General features: G+C 45.4%; 1 protein-coding gene across 3 annotated transcripts in view; it reads right to left on the reverse strand.

Moving 5' to 3' along the window:
• C2cd2 (C2 calcium dependent domain containing 2) overlaps positions 1-15897 on the reverse strand; it is a 76203-nt gene that overhangs the window by 46963 nt on the left and 13343 nt on the right. The gene's annotated exons all lie outside the window — the stretch shown is intronic.

Below are 15897 nucleotides of genomic sequence, written 5' to 3' on the forward strand. Positions count from 1 at the left end.
AGATGGAGTTAATAAAGTTAACCTTGAATCAGGGAGCGAAGCCAGCTACTAGCTGACTGGAATTAGCCATAGAGAAGCCAGAAATATGGATAGAGAAGACATACAGGAAGGAGCAGGGAAGGACTTAGAGATTTCGTGGATCTGGGAAGTGTGTAGAGGTTAGCTGGTTACTCCTCTGCTGCTTATCTATCAGATTTTCACCCCAATATTTGGTATCCGAGTCTTTATTGGTAATAGAACAACTTAGATAAACACATCAAGTTGCCTCTGACCTACACACACACACACACACACACACACACACACACACACACACACACACCACACCACACACACATCACACCACACACAAATAATAAATGAACTTATTTTTTAAGCCCTAGACATTTGTTCCCTTGTGTAGAGAAAAGCCACTTTCTGTCTTTTGCTAAAAGTAAGCCTTTAAAAGAAAATAAGTCAATGATGGACTGAGTGGGATGAGACCCACAGGCAGGCCTGTGGTGGACCACCTTGGGCTCCGAGGAAAAAGCACAGTACTGGCCAGTGCCATGACAGAGTGAGTGAGACAAGGAGACCCACACACAGGTCCAGGGCAGTCTGCCCAGTACTCCAAGAAGAAAACATGGGCCACCTGGCACTTTGTGGTGCTAGTCAGATTGTCACTATTATGTATGGTGTGGTATGGGAGAAAGAGAGAGAGACAGAATGGTTCATGTCCTGTGGACAGAGACATACCTGAAGAGGTAAAAGCAATGTATAATGGGCTGATGTGGGTGGCCTGATTGCCACCCAGGGCCATGTGATGTCTGGACCTGGGCTGCTGCTGGGTCCCATGTCTGGGTTCACAGCCCTGATAAAGCCATGGTCCGTGTTGATGTCCATGGCTCCTGATGCCACTGAAGGCTGAGAGGATAGAGCTGTACAGAGTTTGCTCTGTCCCCTCACTGACAGCAACACTAGAGAGAACTGAATGGGGGACCTCACTCAACCCCTCACCAGCTGCAGCACTTGAGTGAGCAGGCCCTGTGCCTCACCTAGGCACCACAGTAGAGCTGACCCTATAGACAGGGGCACAGGTGAGCCAGCCCTGAGGGCGTGAGAGGGTCATAGCTAGTACACCTCCCTCATCTGTGGTGCAGTGGTGGGGGCAAAGGGAAAAATGCACTCCCCGCTCACCCATGCTGCCTCCAGCTGATGAGGGAGCTGACCCTTTACCAGCTGTAACACTGCAACAAGTGGGCCCTGCATCTTGTCTGGGCAGCATAGCAAAGCTGACTGTTGAATGAATGTGCACGTGCGTGCATGCGTGCGTGCGTGATGAGCTGCCTGAGAACGTGAGCGTGAGAGATCTGGCCCTGACCCTCATCTGCCATATGGCAGTATGAGTCGGGGAGAGCTGTCCTTCCTCTACCTCTCTATGCCTGAGGTGGGTGGGAGAGCTGGCCTTGAGGTCAAAAGAGCAGGAGAGCTGCCCCTGCCTCTCACCTGCTGCAGCACTTGTGACATCAGGTTCTGCACCTTGTCTGGGCAGCACAGTAGAACTTACCCTGTTGTTGGAGGCATGGGTGAGCCAGCCCTAAAGTTGTGAATGTGGGAGAGTACTCATCTGTCATGCAGAGGTGTGGGTGGGGGAGAGCACCTCACCCTTCACCCCTCACCACCTGTGACAGATTAGAAAGCTGATCCTCCCCCTTATCAGCTGTAGCATTCAGGAAAGTGGGTTCTGCTCCTCACCTGGACAGCACAGTAGAGCTGACCCTGTTGGTGGAAGCACAAGTGAGCTGGCCCTGTGGCCCTGAGGGTGTAGTTGGCCACACCCCCTTGTCTGCCATGTGGTGGTGAGAGAGAGGGAAAGATGCCCTCCCCCTTTGCCCCTACCACCTGTGGTGGGTGAGGGAGCTGACTCTCTCCTTTACCAGCAGCAGCACTCTGGAAAGTGGGCCCTGTACCTTACCCGGGCAGCAAAGTAGATCTAACCTATTCACCAAGGTGCAGGTGAACTGGCCCCAAGAAAGTGGGCATGGGAGATCTAGCCCTACCCCTCATCTACCATATGGTGGTGTAGCCAGAGGAGAGATGTCCCCCACGCCCCACCCTTCACCGCCTGTGGCAGGTGGAAGAGCTGGCCCTTAGATCATAAGAGTGGGAGAGTGGTCCCTGCACCTCACCTGGGCAACACAGTAGAGCTGGCCCTGATAGTGTAGGTGTGGGAGGGCTGGCCCTGCCCTCTGCTTATCACTGCAAAGGGTGAGCTAGCCAGGGCAATGCTGGAGAACTCACCCTGGGGGTGAGGACAGGGAAAGCTGATGGGCAGACCAACCCTGCAACTACCCAGGCCCAGAACTAGGGTCATGAGTTGGCCCACCCCAACATTCACCCCATCTGTGATCTACTGGAGCATGTGAAGGAGCCAGTCCTGCAGACTCAAAGCTGTAGGATCTCCATAACATAGGGAAACAACAGTATATCCAAGAGGAGTCTCAGTAAGGGCCCAGCATTGGTAGTGTAGCAGAAACCAGAAGCCTTGAACCAGACCAATGACTCTTTGCAATGAACACTTGCAAGTAAAGATGTATGGATAAGAGGGTTTACTGTGTGACTCACTACATCACACTACAGCTTCCATGATGAGATTGATTTTCCTTTTTTTTCCTCTTAAATTTTTTTTTTTTGGTTTTTCGAGACAGGGTTTCTCTGTGTAGCTTTGCGCCTTTTCCTGGAACTCACTTGGTAGCCCAGGCTGGCCTCGAACTCACAGAGATCCGCCTGGCTCTGCCTCCCGAGTGCTGGGATTAAAGGCGTGCGCCACCACTGCCCAGCCTCCTCTTAAATTTTATTTTATTTCATTTTGCAGGGGAGGTTGCAAAGGCAGAGGAGGGATACGAAGGGACAGGGAAATGAAAGAGATCGAGATGCACGATGTGAAAGACACAAAGAATAAATAAAATGTAAAAGAAGAAAAGGAAAAAAGAATATAAGTCATAGGTATTAAAAGTAAAAATTTAAAAATTAGCTAGGCATGGTGGCACACACCTTTAAAAACAGCACTCAGGAGGCAGAGGTAAGTGGATCTCTGAGTTCGAGGCCAGCCTGGTCTATAGAGCAAGTTGCAGGACAGCCAGGACTACACAGAGAAACTCAGTCTCAAAAAGCAAAAAAACAAAACAAAACAAAAAATATAACATGCATTGATGAAGAAAAATATTAAAGATTTATCCAGCACATAAAAATTATTTCTATACAAATAATTTCAGCATATTATTTTTAATGTTAGAATAATTTTAAAACATACATATTAAGTAATTATAAATTAAATAAGTCTAACAAAAATAGACTTACAACATGAGCTCACATGAGCTCAAATATAAAATGAACTTGTATTTTAGAACAAAGTTCTAGAAGACAGAGATAAGTAATTACATCAACAATAAACCAAACCACAATCTAATATGTCATAAGGCACTTCAGAGGGGTAATTTTATGAACAAAATAGTGCAGTGTTTTTTGGGGAGCAGATCTTATAAGTTAGACTCCAGCCATGCCTGGTAGAACCCTGGGCATGCCCAGTGTACACCAAGGCTAGATGCCAGCTAGGGGCTGCAGCAACAGAGCATGCTGGGTATTACACAATCGGGTGGCTAGGCAGCCTAGAAGCTGGCAGTGAGCCATTGGAGTCTGAAGATAACACAGAATAGACCTCTGCCTTCCCCCCAAGGAATGGCTGACCCTGACCCTGAGGTTCACTTTGGGAGACAGAAAATTTTTTAATTCTCTGGTGTATTTCTCAGAATCTAAAACACAAAGCAGAAAGATTATGAAAATAAATACTTTGCTAGGCCTGATTCACAAGGTTCAGCGCTAGGCCATCCACCTCCTCTCTCTTCTCTCATCCCTGGCCTCCCATACACAGCTCTCTTCTGCCACCACCCCCTCCCCCAACACACACACTCTAACATAACCTTGGTGTGCTCTGAGCCCCATTCAGGCAGGTTCTAGAATCTAGGAGTCCTGAGTACACAGGCCTAGCACTAGTTCACCTAAAAAAAAAAAAAAAAAAAAAAAAAAAAAAAAAAAAAAACTACCTTGCTTCTCAATTCTAGAAGAAACTGGTTCATCTTTCTTTCATCCCTTTCTGTGACACTAGTCTCAAAAGATGGATGACAGGGACTAGTTATGTCTTCCCCATCCCCAGAGTTCACAGAGGATTGGAACAAAAACAAAAACAAAAAAAAAATGTTTGGATAAGAAATGTTGCTGATTCATGTTAAAAATAAATGTTCTATAAACAATCCTTTCTGGAAATTTTGATAGCAGAGAGACTCCACGGACCAATGACTGATTCAGGGAAATGTCACTGTTCCCAGGGCCTATGCCTTTTACTGCTTGAAAATAAAACAACAATAAAACAGATGAGGGCTTGCTGCACCATTGTCAAGGTCTAGAACCTTCTTAGAACTAAGAACATTCTTATTACACTGTACTAAGAACACTGTTGGCTTGGGGTGGGGAGGTGTGCTTTAAACCTCATAAGAAGCTTTGGTTTCCAAGGACACATAAAGCTGCCCAACAACCATCCCTTGAGAGAATCTAAGTACTTGGGTAAAACTAGGAAGCAATCAGGCCAATAACTAAATTCAATGGACCTGAGGACTTCTAGAACACAAGACTTCAAAGCTCATGATTAGCCACTTATGGTGTTCAATGTTAGCTGTAAACTGGACAGGGTCTAGAACCACCTACGTAGACAAGCTTCTTCCACCCCATCCCTCCCCCCACACACACTCATGAGGGATTGTTTAGATTAGGTCAGCCCTTGGGCATGCCTGTGAGGATATCTTGGTTAAATTAATTGGGTGCACAGACCCATTATAAAGGAGACCAGTAGGGTTTCCTGGCGTGAGTCTTGAAAGCATAAAAAGAAGCTAGCTGAGCATTCACCACTCTGCCTTCTGAATGTAGATTACAAATGATGCCAAACAAACCGTTTCTCCCTGAAGCTGTTTTTGCCAGGTATTTTACCACAGCCACAGGAAAAGGGACTGAGATACCACTCACCTCCCCTCGCCCCACAACTAGTAGAATGACTAATGGGACTTCTTCAGGTTGGAAAGTCTTCCCCAGCCCTATTGTAGCCCATCAGTCATGCACACTGGCCTTTGTTATTGCCTCCAGTGTATACCCTAAAAGCTCATTAAACAAACCATCTGAGTCCACCATCAGTTGTGTGGAGTAAGAAGCTGTTCTTTCCTTTTTTCTTTCTTTCCTTTTTTCTTTCTTTCTTTTTTAGACAAGGTCTCATTCTAGTCCAGGCTGACCTGAACTAACTACATAGCTGAGGCAGGCAATGGAACTCTCTACCCTTCTGCCTCAGCCTCACATGCTGGGATTTTAGGTGCATGTCACAACACCTCTCTTAATCATAATTTTTTTTTTTTTTTTTTTTTTTTTTTTTTTTTTTTTTTTGTAATTTAAAAGTGCTTTGTAGCTCAGCATGGCTTGTAGCTCACTATGTAACTCAGGCTTATCTCAAACCCATGACACTCCTCTTGCCTTGGTCACCTGAGTAGCTGAGATGACAGGCATGGGCCACACCTGGCTTACCTCAACATTCTGATGTGCTAGTCAAATCAAACAGCTCTCAGTGGACAAACAGTCATCAGGGGCTGAACCCCTCCCAGAGTTCCACCTCTGCCACCCGAGAGCCACAATGCCTCATTTGTCAAATGGAGGAGAACAAAATGGTTTTAAGTTGGTAATCTTCTTTACCCATATTAATGGCAATCTATGATAAGGATTAATTCCCCCCAACCCACACAGAAGGCTTCATTTTCAGGCCTCTCAACCAAACTGCAGTAAGCAGGATCCCTGCAGATGTTCGAGGGACCCTGACAACTCGCCAGCCATCTTAAAGGTCCAGAATGCCCAGAGTTGACACCTACTGCAGGGTCTATGAGGAGCAGAGACCTGGTAGAGAATCTAGAGCTCCCCCAAAGATGATAACTAGGCTTTCTAGTTAGTCCCTTAGTGGGCATTATGTGGCCCTGACTAAGCATAGTTTTTCGGTCCTTCTGGCTGGGGTTCCAAGTATTTGTTCTGGAATGTCAGTGCATAAATGCATACAAGCTTGCATGTGTGGTTTATGAATGTGTGCAGATGTGCTAACCCACCCAGGCAAGTGGGAAAGCCAGAGGTTGATGTTGGCCGTCCTACTCAATTGTTTCTCTATTTTTTGAGATGGTATCTCACTGAACCTGGAGCTCACCATTTCTGCTAGACTGGCTGGCCAGCAAACCCCCAGCCTGTCTGCTCCCAGCACTGGGTTAAAATGGACACGGCCACACCTGACTTCTATGTGGACTCTGGTAATCTAAACTCAGGTCCTCATGACTGCGTGGTAGGCACTTTTCCCACTGAGTCATCTTCAAGCCCACCCTGGTTTTCCATTTTGTTTTATTTTGATTTTAAGGACAAAGTCTTACTATGTATCCTTGTCTGGCTTGGAACTCACTATGTAAGTAGACCACATTGACCTTGAACTCTCAAAGCTCCACTTGCCTCTGCCTTTTGAGTGCTGGGATTAAAAGCTTATGCCGGCATACCCAGCTTTCTACTTCCTGTTTTGAAACAAAGTCTCTCACTGAGCCTTAGGGCTCAACCATTATGGGAGGCTGTATGGGAGGTGGAAAGCGGCTCCTATAGCCTGCCTGTTTCCACCTCTCCAGCTCTGGAATTACAAGCACATGCCACTAAACAAAAGAGCAAAACAAAACAAAAAAGCAACAGAAATTCTGGGAATGGAACTCAAGTCCTCATGTTTATAAGGCAAACATTTTACCAATAGCCATCTCCCAAGCCAAGCAGTAGCTTTTTGAAAGGTTAAGTATCATTAGTATCTACTATCAAGCTGGCACTTGCCTCCCAGGAATGAGCTTCCTAGATAAAAATAAAATAAAATAAAATAATAAAATAAAATAAAATATAAAATAAAATAAAATAATAAAATAAAATACACCACAGACCTGCCTGAGTCCCGAGATCTTTTCTCCCCAAAGCACCCACAGAACCCTCAATGACACCATTTCAGGACAGGCTAACTGCACTTCCTACTAAGTACTGTCCTTTTCAAGGGCAAGAATGGTCAAGGTGGCTGTGGTAGGCAGGTGACAGCTTGGGTAGGCACGTGTCTAGGGTACTCCTGGATGAAAGAGTGTAGCTTCCAAGGGTGAAGGAGAGAGGCATAGGTTACTGGCACCACCCTGTCACAGCAAAAAGCAAAAAGCAGCCAGAGCCTGTTCACCATCTTTTCTTTCTTTTTTTTCTTCCTTCCTTTCTTTTTTTCTCTCTGGCTTTAACACCTTACACACACACACACACACACACACACACACACACACACACACAGCTCCTGTCTGGGAAATGTGTCTTGTGTAGAAGGGGAGGCCCAGATTCCTGCCAAAGGTACTTCCAAGTCACTGCTGTTACTTGCCAACAAGGAAGTCCCAAATCCTTTAAAAATCTCACTACTGTTTAACTTTCCTTCCCAGCTCACCTGTGGTGTGCCTCTTCTCAAAGCATCTAGAACTCAAAATCATGTATTATTTTTGCCTCTAAAGGAACTAGGAGCACAGCTAAGAAAATGCATCTGAAGAGATACTAGGGGCATTTTTCACTTGGATCACATGTTATAAGGAAGGAGCCACCAAACAAAATGGAAATTGATCCATTACCAGAGCTATCAGGTCAGAGGGCAGGCTCTGGCATCTTCAATAAGCCAAACAAACAATAGAATAACATAGAAAGGAGATTTATTTGATGTGGTCATATTGTGAAGAGGAAGATAAAGGAAGAGGTTCAGTTACCCCTCAAGTCTGTCTTGCCCCCCCTCCAGTGGGGGCTGAAAGGAGGTTTAGGTTCAAATGGAGGGCAAGAGGCAGGCACAGTTAAGCAGTCCTGGGGGAGGCGTCTTTCCACCAGCCCTGCCTTGTAACGTCTTGGCTCCCTTTCCTCCTGCAATGTAGTCTGATAAATTGTGTGAAACCCTTTCCAGGAGGCAAGTTCCTCCTCTAGCTGACATCAGAATTTTAACCTTTTCTTTCCTCAGCATGAGATTCCTCAGGAAATTGCAGTTACTTGAGATACATTGTTTTAGTACTCTGAAAGCCAAGGGGAGGGGCATGGCTATTTCTTTCTCATTAAAGTATATTTCCTAGTGGTTAACTGATCCATTATCACCAGTTCCCAAATCAGGTGTCTTTCTGCAACCTAGTCTCACCTCTGTAAATATTCTTAAAGATGTGAGGAGGATATCAAACCCAATGTCTACTCTGAAGCAAAGGATCCTCAGTTTAAAAAGTAAAACAAGCTAGAGTTAAGCATTATCACATCTACACAATTTACTCTGTATAATGGGCAACACTGTCAACCTGATAGGACAAGCCACTGGGTATGTCTGTGAGGGAGTTTCTAGACTAGGTTAATTAGTTTCTAGTCTAGTGTGTTGACTCTGAATGTGGTCAACACCATCCCCTCGGCTGGGGTCCTGGAATAATAAAGGAAAAAAGCCAGCTGAGCACCAGCATCCATCTCTGTCTTCCTGAGGGCAGATACATTGTGACCAGCTGCCCCCATCTCCTGCCACCATACCTTCTCCAGCATGAAGAACTATAAATAAACCCTCCTTCCCCTAAGCTGCTTTTGTCACAGTGATGAGAAAGTAGCCAATGCATCCTGTCTGACACTGAATCACAATCTATAGACCTGAAGGCTTATTTCATAAGGAACTTTCCCAGGGTGCTAAAATGAAAAATTCTGGAAACAAGATGGCAGCCAACTCCAAAGCATGCTGGGTAAATGGGGTGTGCTTGAACCACACTGGTTCCCTGTTTTGGATTCCAACTCTCACTCCAGCCATGCTTCCTGCTCATATCAGAACAGTATAAAACTAAAAAGGAGACAAGCTTCCTGACAATACTGTAATTCAGGGGGGAATTGTGACTCTGCAATATGGCGTCACAGAGAAGCATCTGTGTATAAGTCTTCTCCCTCAAGGATTCTACATAAAAGACACGGAGAAGATGTTTCCTTTAAAAGGAAGGCTGAAAGGAACTGGGTCTTTTCCTTGCTGGCACTTAGTACTCTTCATTAAGGGCCAAGTCATTCTGTCATCTATCCAATAAACTAACTGATCTAGCAGCTTCCAAGGGTCATTTCACCATATGTCAATACCCAATCAGTTCGTTTCTTCTGGGCAGTGACTACAGTGGCACCCAGAGGGTGGGACCTGCCAAGAGGAGCTTTCACCTGCCATGGGAAGATCCCACCTCAAAACAATTGCACAATCTATTAACATTTTAGCATACATACCAGGTTAATGGCAGGACTGGAATTTCAAGTCATACAAAGCAAACAAAAAGATCAATGGAGATTTCTGTTAGGAGAAATAAAGACAAATTCGCTGAATTCACTGCCCTTTCAAACTAGAGAGGAATGGACAGAGCAGGAGCCACAATGCTCCCCAGGGTAGAAATAAGTGCACACCACCAGCTGCACACCCTAGATGGCTGTGGCCTTCCCACTTTCTATGCTGTTTGTTACTATGGTTTCACAATCTCATGGAATGCCTCATTTTTTTGTTGTATCTCCCTTTCTCAAATCTTCTATCGACAAATGTGGGTAGGTGCAAGAGCCACAGAGAACACTGTGCATAGTGGCCAGAGTACCACAACTTGGTAGCTCTGTTCTTTGGCCAAGTGACTTAACCTCTTGTCTCAATTCCCCCTCTGTCCACTGGCACTGTGTCTGTCTTCTAACAGAGAGTATCATGACCCTAAATGAAAAGAAACACAGCCTGGACCCATCACACCCAAGGCCATCACAAGTATGGATGTTGTGGTGCCCTATGGAATCCTGCCCCTGCTTTCAATGTCCAGCCCTATTGGGGAAGGATTTGCAAATGATAAACAGACCCTGTGGCCTGGAGTGAGGAGCAAGCACCCACCCACTCCAACCCAGCTGCCTGGCTGGGCCTTTCCTGAATGCTGGGCAGGCACACACTTTTATTTAAAACTTTAGCCTAAGTTGGTCCTTATACCATTTAGGAAGTTGGGCTTGAGTCAATTAAAGCTTATCACAGGGCACCGGGCCCCTCATCCACAAAGGTGACATCATCTGCAATCTTCAAGGTTGGCTCTAAGTGTGACCACTGCTGGCACTGGTAAGTTTTCCAAATACAAGTTACAGCAGAGTTCTCAGGGTACAAGCTGGGCCAGCAGATCTAATAGCCTAACTCAGCTACATGCTCCAATACACCTATTAAAGTGACAAATACTGATAAAAAGCAGAGAAAGAAGTATCCACTGTGGCCATATTTTGAAGAGGAACCAATAAAGTGCCCAGTGGTCCCAAGTCTATCTGCAGGGTCCTGACATGAGGATGATGTTTAAATAGAGGGCAAAGGGTGTGTTACAGCTAAAAAACTGCTTAAGGTGCTGTTGCATCCATCACTGACCCATCACTATCTTAGCTTCAGTCTCTCCTGGCAGGAAGTCTGATAAGCTGTCAGCACTGTGTGAAATCTCTCCCTGAGAAACAAGTTCCTCCTTTGATGTGCACTAAGCTTTAGCCTTTCTTTTCCCAGAGCACTGGATTCCTGGAGAGGTTTTTGTGGTGGTATTGTGTTCCCCAAAATATTGTGTACCTTAATAAATTTATCTGGGGTCAGAGAACAGACAGCCACTAGATACAAAGGCTAGAAAATGGTGGCACTCACACCTTTAATCCTAGCATTCCAGAGATAGAAATCCCTCTGGATCTCTGTGAGTTCAAGGCCACATTGGAAATAGCCAAGCATGGTGACACGCCTTTAATCCCAGAAAGCCAGCCTTTAATCCCAGGGAGTGGTGGTAGAAAGCAAAAAGATATATAAGGTGTGAGGACCAGAAACTAGAGCATTTTGGCTGGTTAAGCATTTGGCTGGTTAAGCTTCAGGCTTTCCAACAGCAGTTCAGCTGAGACCCATTCCGGATGAGGACACAGAAGCCTCCAGTCTGAGGAAACAGGACCAGCTGAGGAACTGGCAAGGTGAGATAGCTGTGGCTTGTTCTGTCTCTCTGATCTACCAGCATGGACCCCAATAACCGGCCTCGGGTTTGATTTTATTAATAAGAACTTTTAAGAATCCTGCTACAGGTTTTAATTCTTTGGGCTTCATTGTTTCCCTAGGCTGACAGTGGACAAGAGGGACACCAGTATCTTTTTAGAATTCCTCCTCTTCGGCCAGGGGTTGCATTATGTTTAAAACAACACCCACTCCACTTGTTAAAGGAATGTGACTAAGTGGGTGGCCAAGGTATGGTAGGGCTGATCTTGTCATCAGGTTTTGCACCTAGATTGTCAAGACACCAGATGGGGAAGTCTCTGTTACAGCTGAGAGACACAGGAGGGCCACATTGCACACTGTGGAGGATAGACTGGCTCCAGTCCACTCTTGTATGGAAATAGAGCCTTGTGTCTCCTGGGTGGAACATTCTAGAGCAGACCTCTCCCAGGATGTGAGGAAAAAGAATGTAGTTAGGAACTAGTTCCTCTGTAAGTATGTAATTAAGTCTAGGAGAAATCACCAGTTGGTACATGCTGAGACTAGCCGAGGAGGCAGGAAGGCCTCAGGAGAGCACAGCCCAGGCCCATGAAGCATCTCTTTACAGCAGGGCCTGAAGGAAGTTTCATCTAACAGGATGCCCCTTGAAGAGAGTTACCACAAGAAAATGCCACCACTCTTCAGGGCTTGCTGTGGAAGATAAGCAAGTGTTTCTTGTGGACTAGAGACAAGTGGTGTCTGGAAGTCCCTAGACAGCTTTCAGGTGGGACTGATCAGAAAGACTAAGAGGTCAGGGAAGTCAGGGAACTGGAGGTCCAGATCAATGAGCAACTGAACAATAATCAGTCATCCAGAGTGCTGAAGCCTCCATCCAAGTTCAGGTGAAGAAGGGGGGTCCTGGGAAGAGCCATATCCAGAGGGTCCTGGGGGCTATGCCTACTCCACATACATTATGTATATACATTTTTTTTACTTGTCTATAGCTTCATAAACTGGAAACAGCACAAATTGTGTTACTGGGTTCTGTGTGCCATTCCAATTAACTGTCAAACTAAAGGGGTCCTGGGATGTGGGAGGCCAGCTCCCACCTTTTACAGGGTTCCTATGAGGAGAGAATAAGGAATTTGTAGATAGAAAGGTAACAGGGATGAGACAAACAGAAACACAGGATAGCTTCAAGAGGACCTGGATCAAAATCCACCAGCCCCTTCTGTCTCTTCAAAGGGGCTTTTTATAACAATGCCAAGGGGTGGAGCAAAAGACCTCCCCCTTGCTAGATCAGAGCACACTGCACAGCCAAGTGCAGACCCTTCCAAACACCTGGTAACCAGGCACTCAGTCAAGCCATCCCCTATACAGCCCTGCTAGGTAAAGCAAGCTCAGATCTCACTAGAAAATCTATGTGGGCTCCCATACTGGGAAGCCCCAATTTGTCACCTGCCAATCAGAAATGGGGTATACAGCAGGGCCAGGCCTGGGATCCAGCCAGTTACACTAACTTCTAGCTATGAGGGTCAGAATTTAATTGAATGGGAAGATACCCAGTCTGTGACACTAAGATAAATGCACATGTTCAATGTCCAAAGTGCCCTGCATGAACCAGACTGCTCCAGACTCAGTGGTGAGGGCAGGGCCTGAATATTGCCCCATCCTTGGTATTTCTCTCTGCTCAAGCCTTGAGAGATTTCACGGTGGGCTGTAGGAAGGGGCTGCTAATGAACCAGTGTTTGCAAAGACTGTGAAACACAGGTGTCTTGAAAGGCTATAGGGCAGAGTCCAAGCTCAAGGCCCTTTGTATAAGCTCACAAGTAGCTAGTCCTTACTCTTATTCAGCTAGGAGAAGATAATAAGCCATGGAACAAGCTGGGCTTGGGAGGACCTTCCCCCTCCCCCTTTTTCCCCCCAGAGCTGAGGACTGAACCCAGGGCCTTGCACTTGCTAGGCAAGCACTCCACTACTGAGCTAAATCCCAACCCCTCCCTTTCTTAACACAAGATATGTAGCCTTGGATAAGGTCAAGTTAGAAAGATGAAAACAAAACAAAACACAACAAAACCCTGAGGCCATGGAGGAAGCTGGCAGAGAAGGGCTTCTGAACACTCTTTGAATCAAGTTTTCTTTCTCTATGCCATGGACTTGGGGTCCTCAAGTTCTCAAGAATTCTGCACAGTAGGAAGACTATGTGGGGAGGCCGAGAAAGACTTCACTGGAAATTTGCACCCTATGGGGAATGGTCAAACAGAACACAGCAAAGCTACACTCAATCCCAAAAACAATATTAAAAAGAGATTTCCATGCTTCTGGTCTTCATCTAATGGAGGAGTTAAGTAATGTTCCAACTGAGACATGCTATGAGAAAAGCTTATTTTCAGGCTCCAGTCCTTTCTAAAAATGGGTGTGTTGTGGCTGGCCAAGGCATTTGTCCAAAATAAAAGGTCACATACAGAAAACAAGTACATGGGGGTCTTACCCTCCCAGAAGCTCAGGAAGATATCACACACACACACACACACACACACACACACACACACACACACACACACACACACACACACCACGTTCCCATAGGTGAGCACAGGTCAGGTGCAGCTAAGAGCCACCTAGGGACTCCAAAGACAAAGCCCCACCCTTCCTACACCCAGAGCCAGTAACCAATGGAGGGCAACTACTCTGGGAGTGAAGAGCAGAAGGTCTGACTACCTGCCTGGCCAGCCCACTTGACCTCAGAGAACAGCACTTGGACACATCACTATCAACCATTTCTTTACAAGGTTTGTCACGCAGAATACTAACTCTGTGCCCAGTTCCTCCCACCCACTTCTCACTTTCTGCCTGTGCACTTGACTCTATGGACCATATCCAGAACCTCACTTAATAACTCTTACTGTGTTTGTTCTTTTATATCTCAACTTAGCAAAAGGTCTTCACACACCTTGAAGGATGTGTCAGTATTTTCCTTCATTTATGAGGCCAAGTAATATTCTATGTCCATACTGATGTGTTCACATAGCTTGAACCACTTTTTCCTTTTGTCTATGGTGAATGACATAATTCTGAGTAGGATGTACAAACACTATTCACCCAAAGGATTTGGTTGAATATTCCCCCATAGATGGACTAATAGGAATGCATTTCATCTACCCACTTTGGGAGGTTGTTTTTTGGCAATATGAAGACCTTTAAAGCTGGACTGCTGTAATGTCTGCACCTCTATCCCCCCTCAGCTGCCAGGCCAGCCCTTGGCTCTACTCCATTGCCCCTCAGACTTGGTAGTTTCAGAAAACAACAAACACAAGCTGCCCACCCCCCAAGAAGTATAGCCCTTATCTGTCATGGACAGAGACAATGCTAGCTATTGGAGCAAGCACTTCCCAACGAGGTGCCAGGAAGGTTGGGCCCTCTGCTCTATAAACCTCAGTTTCTACCCTGTAAAAGTGGCCATAGGCTTATCTCCCTTTGGTCCTTGCCAACTACATGGAGTGTGCCAGCTTCTATATTCCAACGTCTGCCACAGGCTTCAGTTCTTTCTGCTACTGTAGTATCTTCCAGAGAGTTCTCTGCACTCACCAAGAGGGTAGCATGGGCATGTGACTTCTATACTAACAAGGGTTATGGGGACGAGACTTTCCTTGGGTTGATGGCATAGCTCCACAGTAATCAATGTGGGAGTATATGGCCAACAGAATATCTTGGACCCATGTAGTCCACCCCAACCTGGCAACTTGAGTGTGCACCTGGGTAGTTGGAAGAGTAACCAGGCCCCTGCAGTATCTGTCATTCATGCCTGTGAGAAAAGAAAGCAAGCTATTTATCCATCCAAGGAAGAGTAATAAATAAGTCTGATTCTATAAGACCCCGACCCTAATGACAGCCAAGCAAGTGGGATAAACAAGCCTGATTTATTCAGACCCTGACCTGTGACAGCTAAGGAAACAAAGCTATAATCAATCAGATAAATCTCCAGCTCCATGAAGAGAAATCTTGGTACTAAAGTATGCATAGTAAGTTGACAGGAGTTAATAAACACAAACAATCCTTGCTGTGAAGGTGACAAAGGATGTGTAGGAGTGAGGGATAGTAGTAATCTCTTCCCAACCTGAGCGTCTTTCCAAGTTGTCTGCTAAATGTGCCCTGCACATTTAACTTGAAAATAAAATGGGTATAGATCTGAAAATGCTGGTCTTTCACATGCAAGGGTAAGGAATACACAGAAGGCTGGGAAGGAAGAAACTAGCCTAACTGCAGGTGGTCACTACTGTGGGTGGGAAACAAGGACAGAGGACAGGACTGTCATCTATGTCACAGCCTAGAAAATATGTTCTTTTCACAGATACACTTGCATATCAATGTTTCTACAACAGTATTCAACTATAGCTAAGTCATGAAACCAACTTAAATGTCCAACAACAGAGGAATACATAAAGAAAAAGTGGTTTAGATACACATGGAATTCCTTTTAGTCATTAAGAAGAATGAAGCCGTATCATTTATAGGGAAGTGGATACAAATGGAAAGAATCTCATTAAACCAGACTCAGAAGAACAAATATTGCCTGTTTCTCTAATTTGTGGTTCCTAGATTTTATATAGATACACAAAGTCACATATGTATAATATGACATACAAGCATAAGCTAAACTATTAAAACAGTGGGGACCAAGGTAGCAGGCAGAATAGAGAGTCTTATCTTTTAAGAAAAAATTGTTTTACTTATGTGTATGTGTTGCATGAATCCTAAATGGTCTTATAATAAAAAAAACCAAAGCCAAATATTGGGGTAAATGCTGAAAAATTAGAGAAAAC

Source organism: Peromyscus maniculatus, chromosome 12, assembly GCF_049852395.1.
Source record: "Peromyscus maniculatus bairdii isolate BWxNUB_F1_BW_parent chromosome 12, HU_Pman_BW_mat_3.1, whole genome shotgun sequence".
Taxonomy (NCBI): Eukaryota; Metazoa; Chordata; class Mammalia; order Rodentia; family Cricetidae; genus Peromyscus; species Peromyscus maniculatus.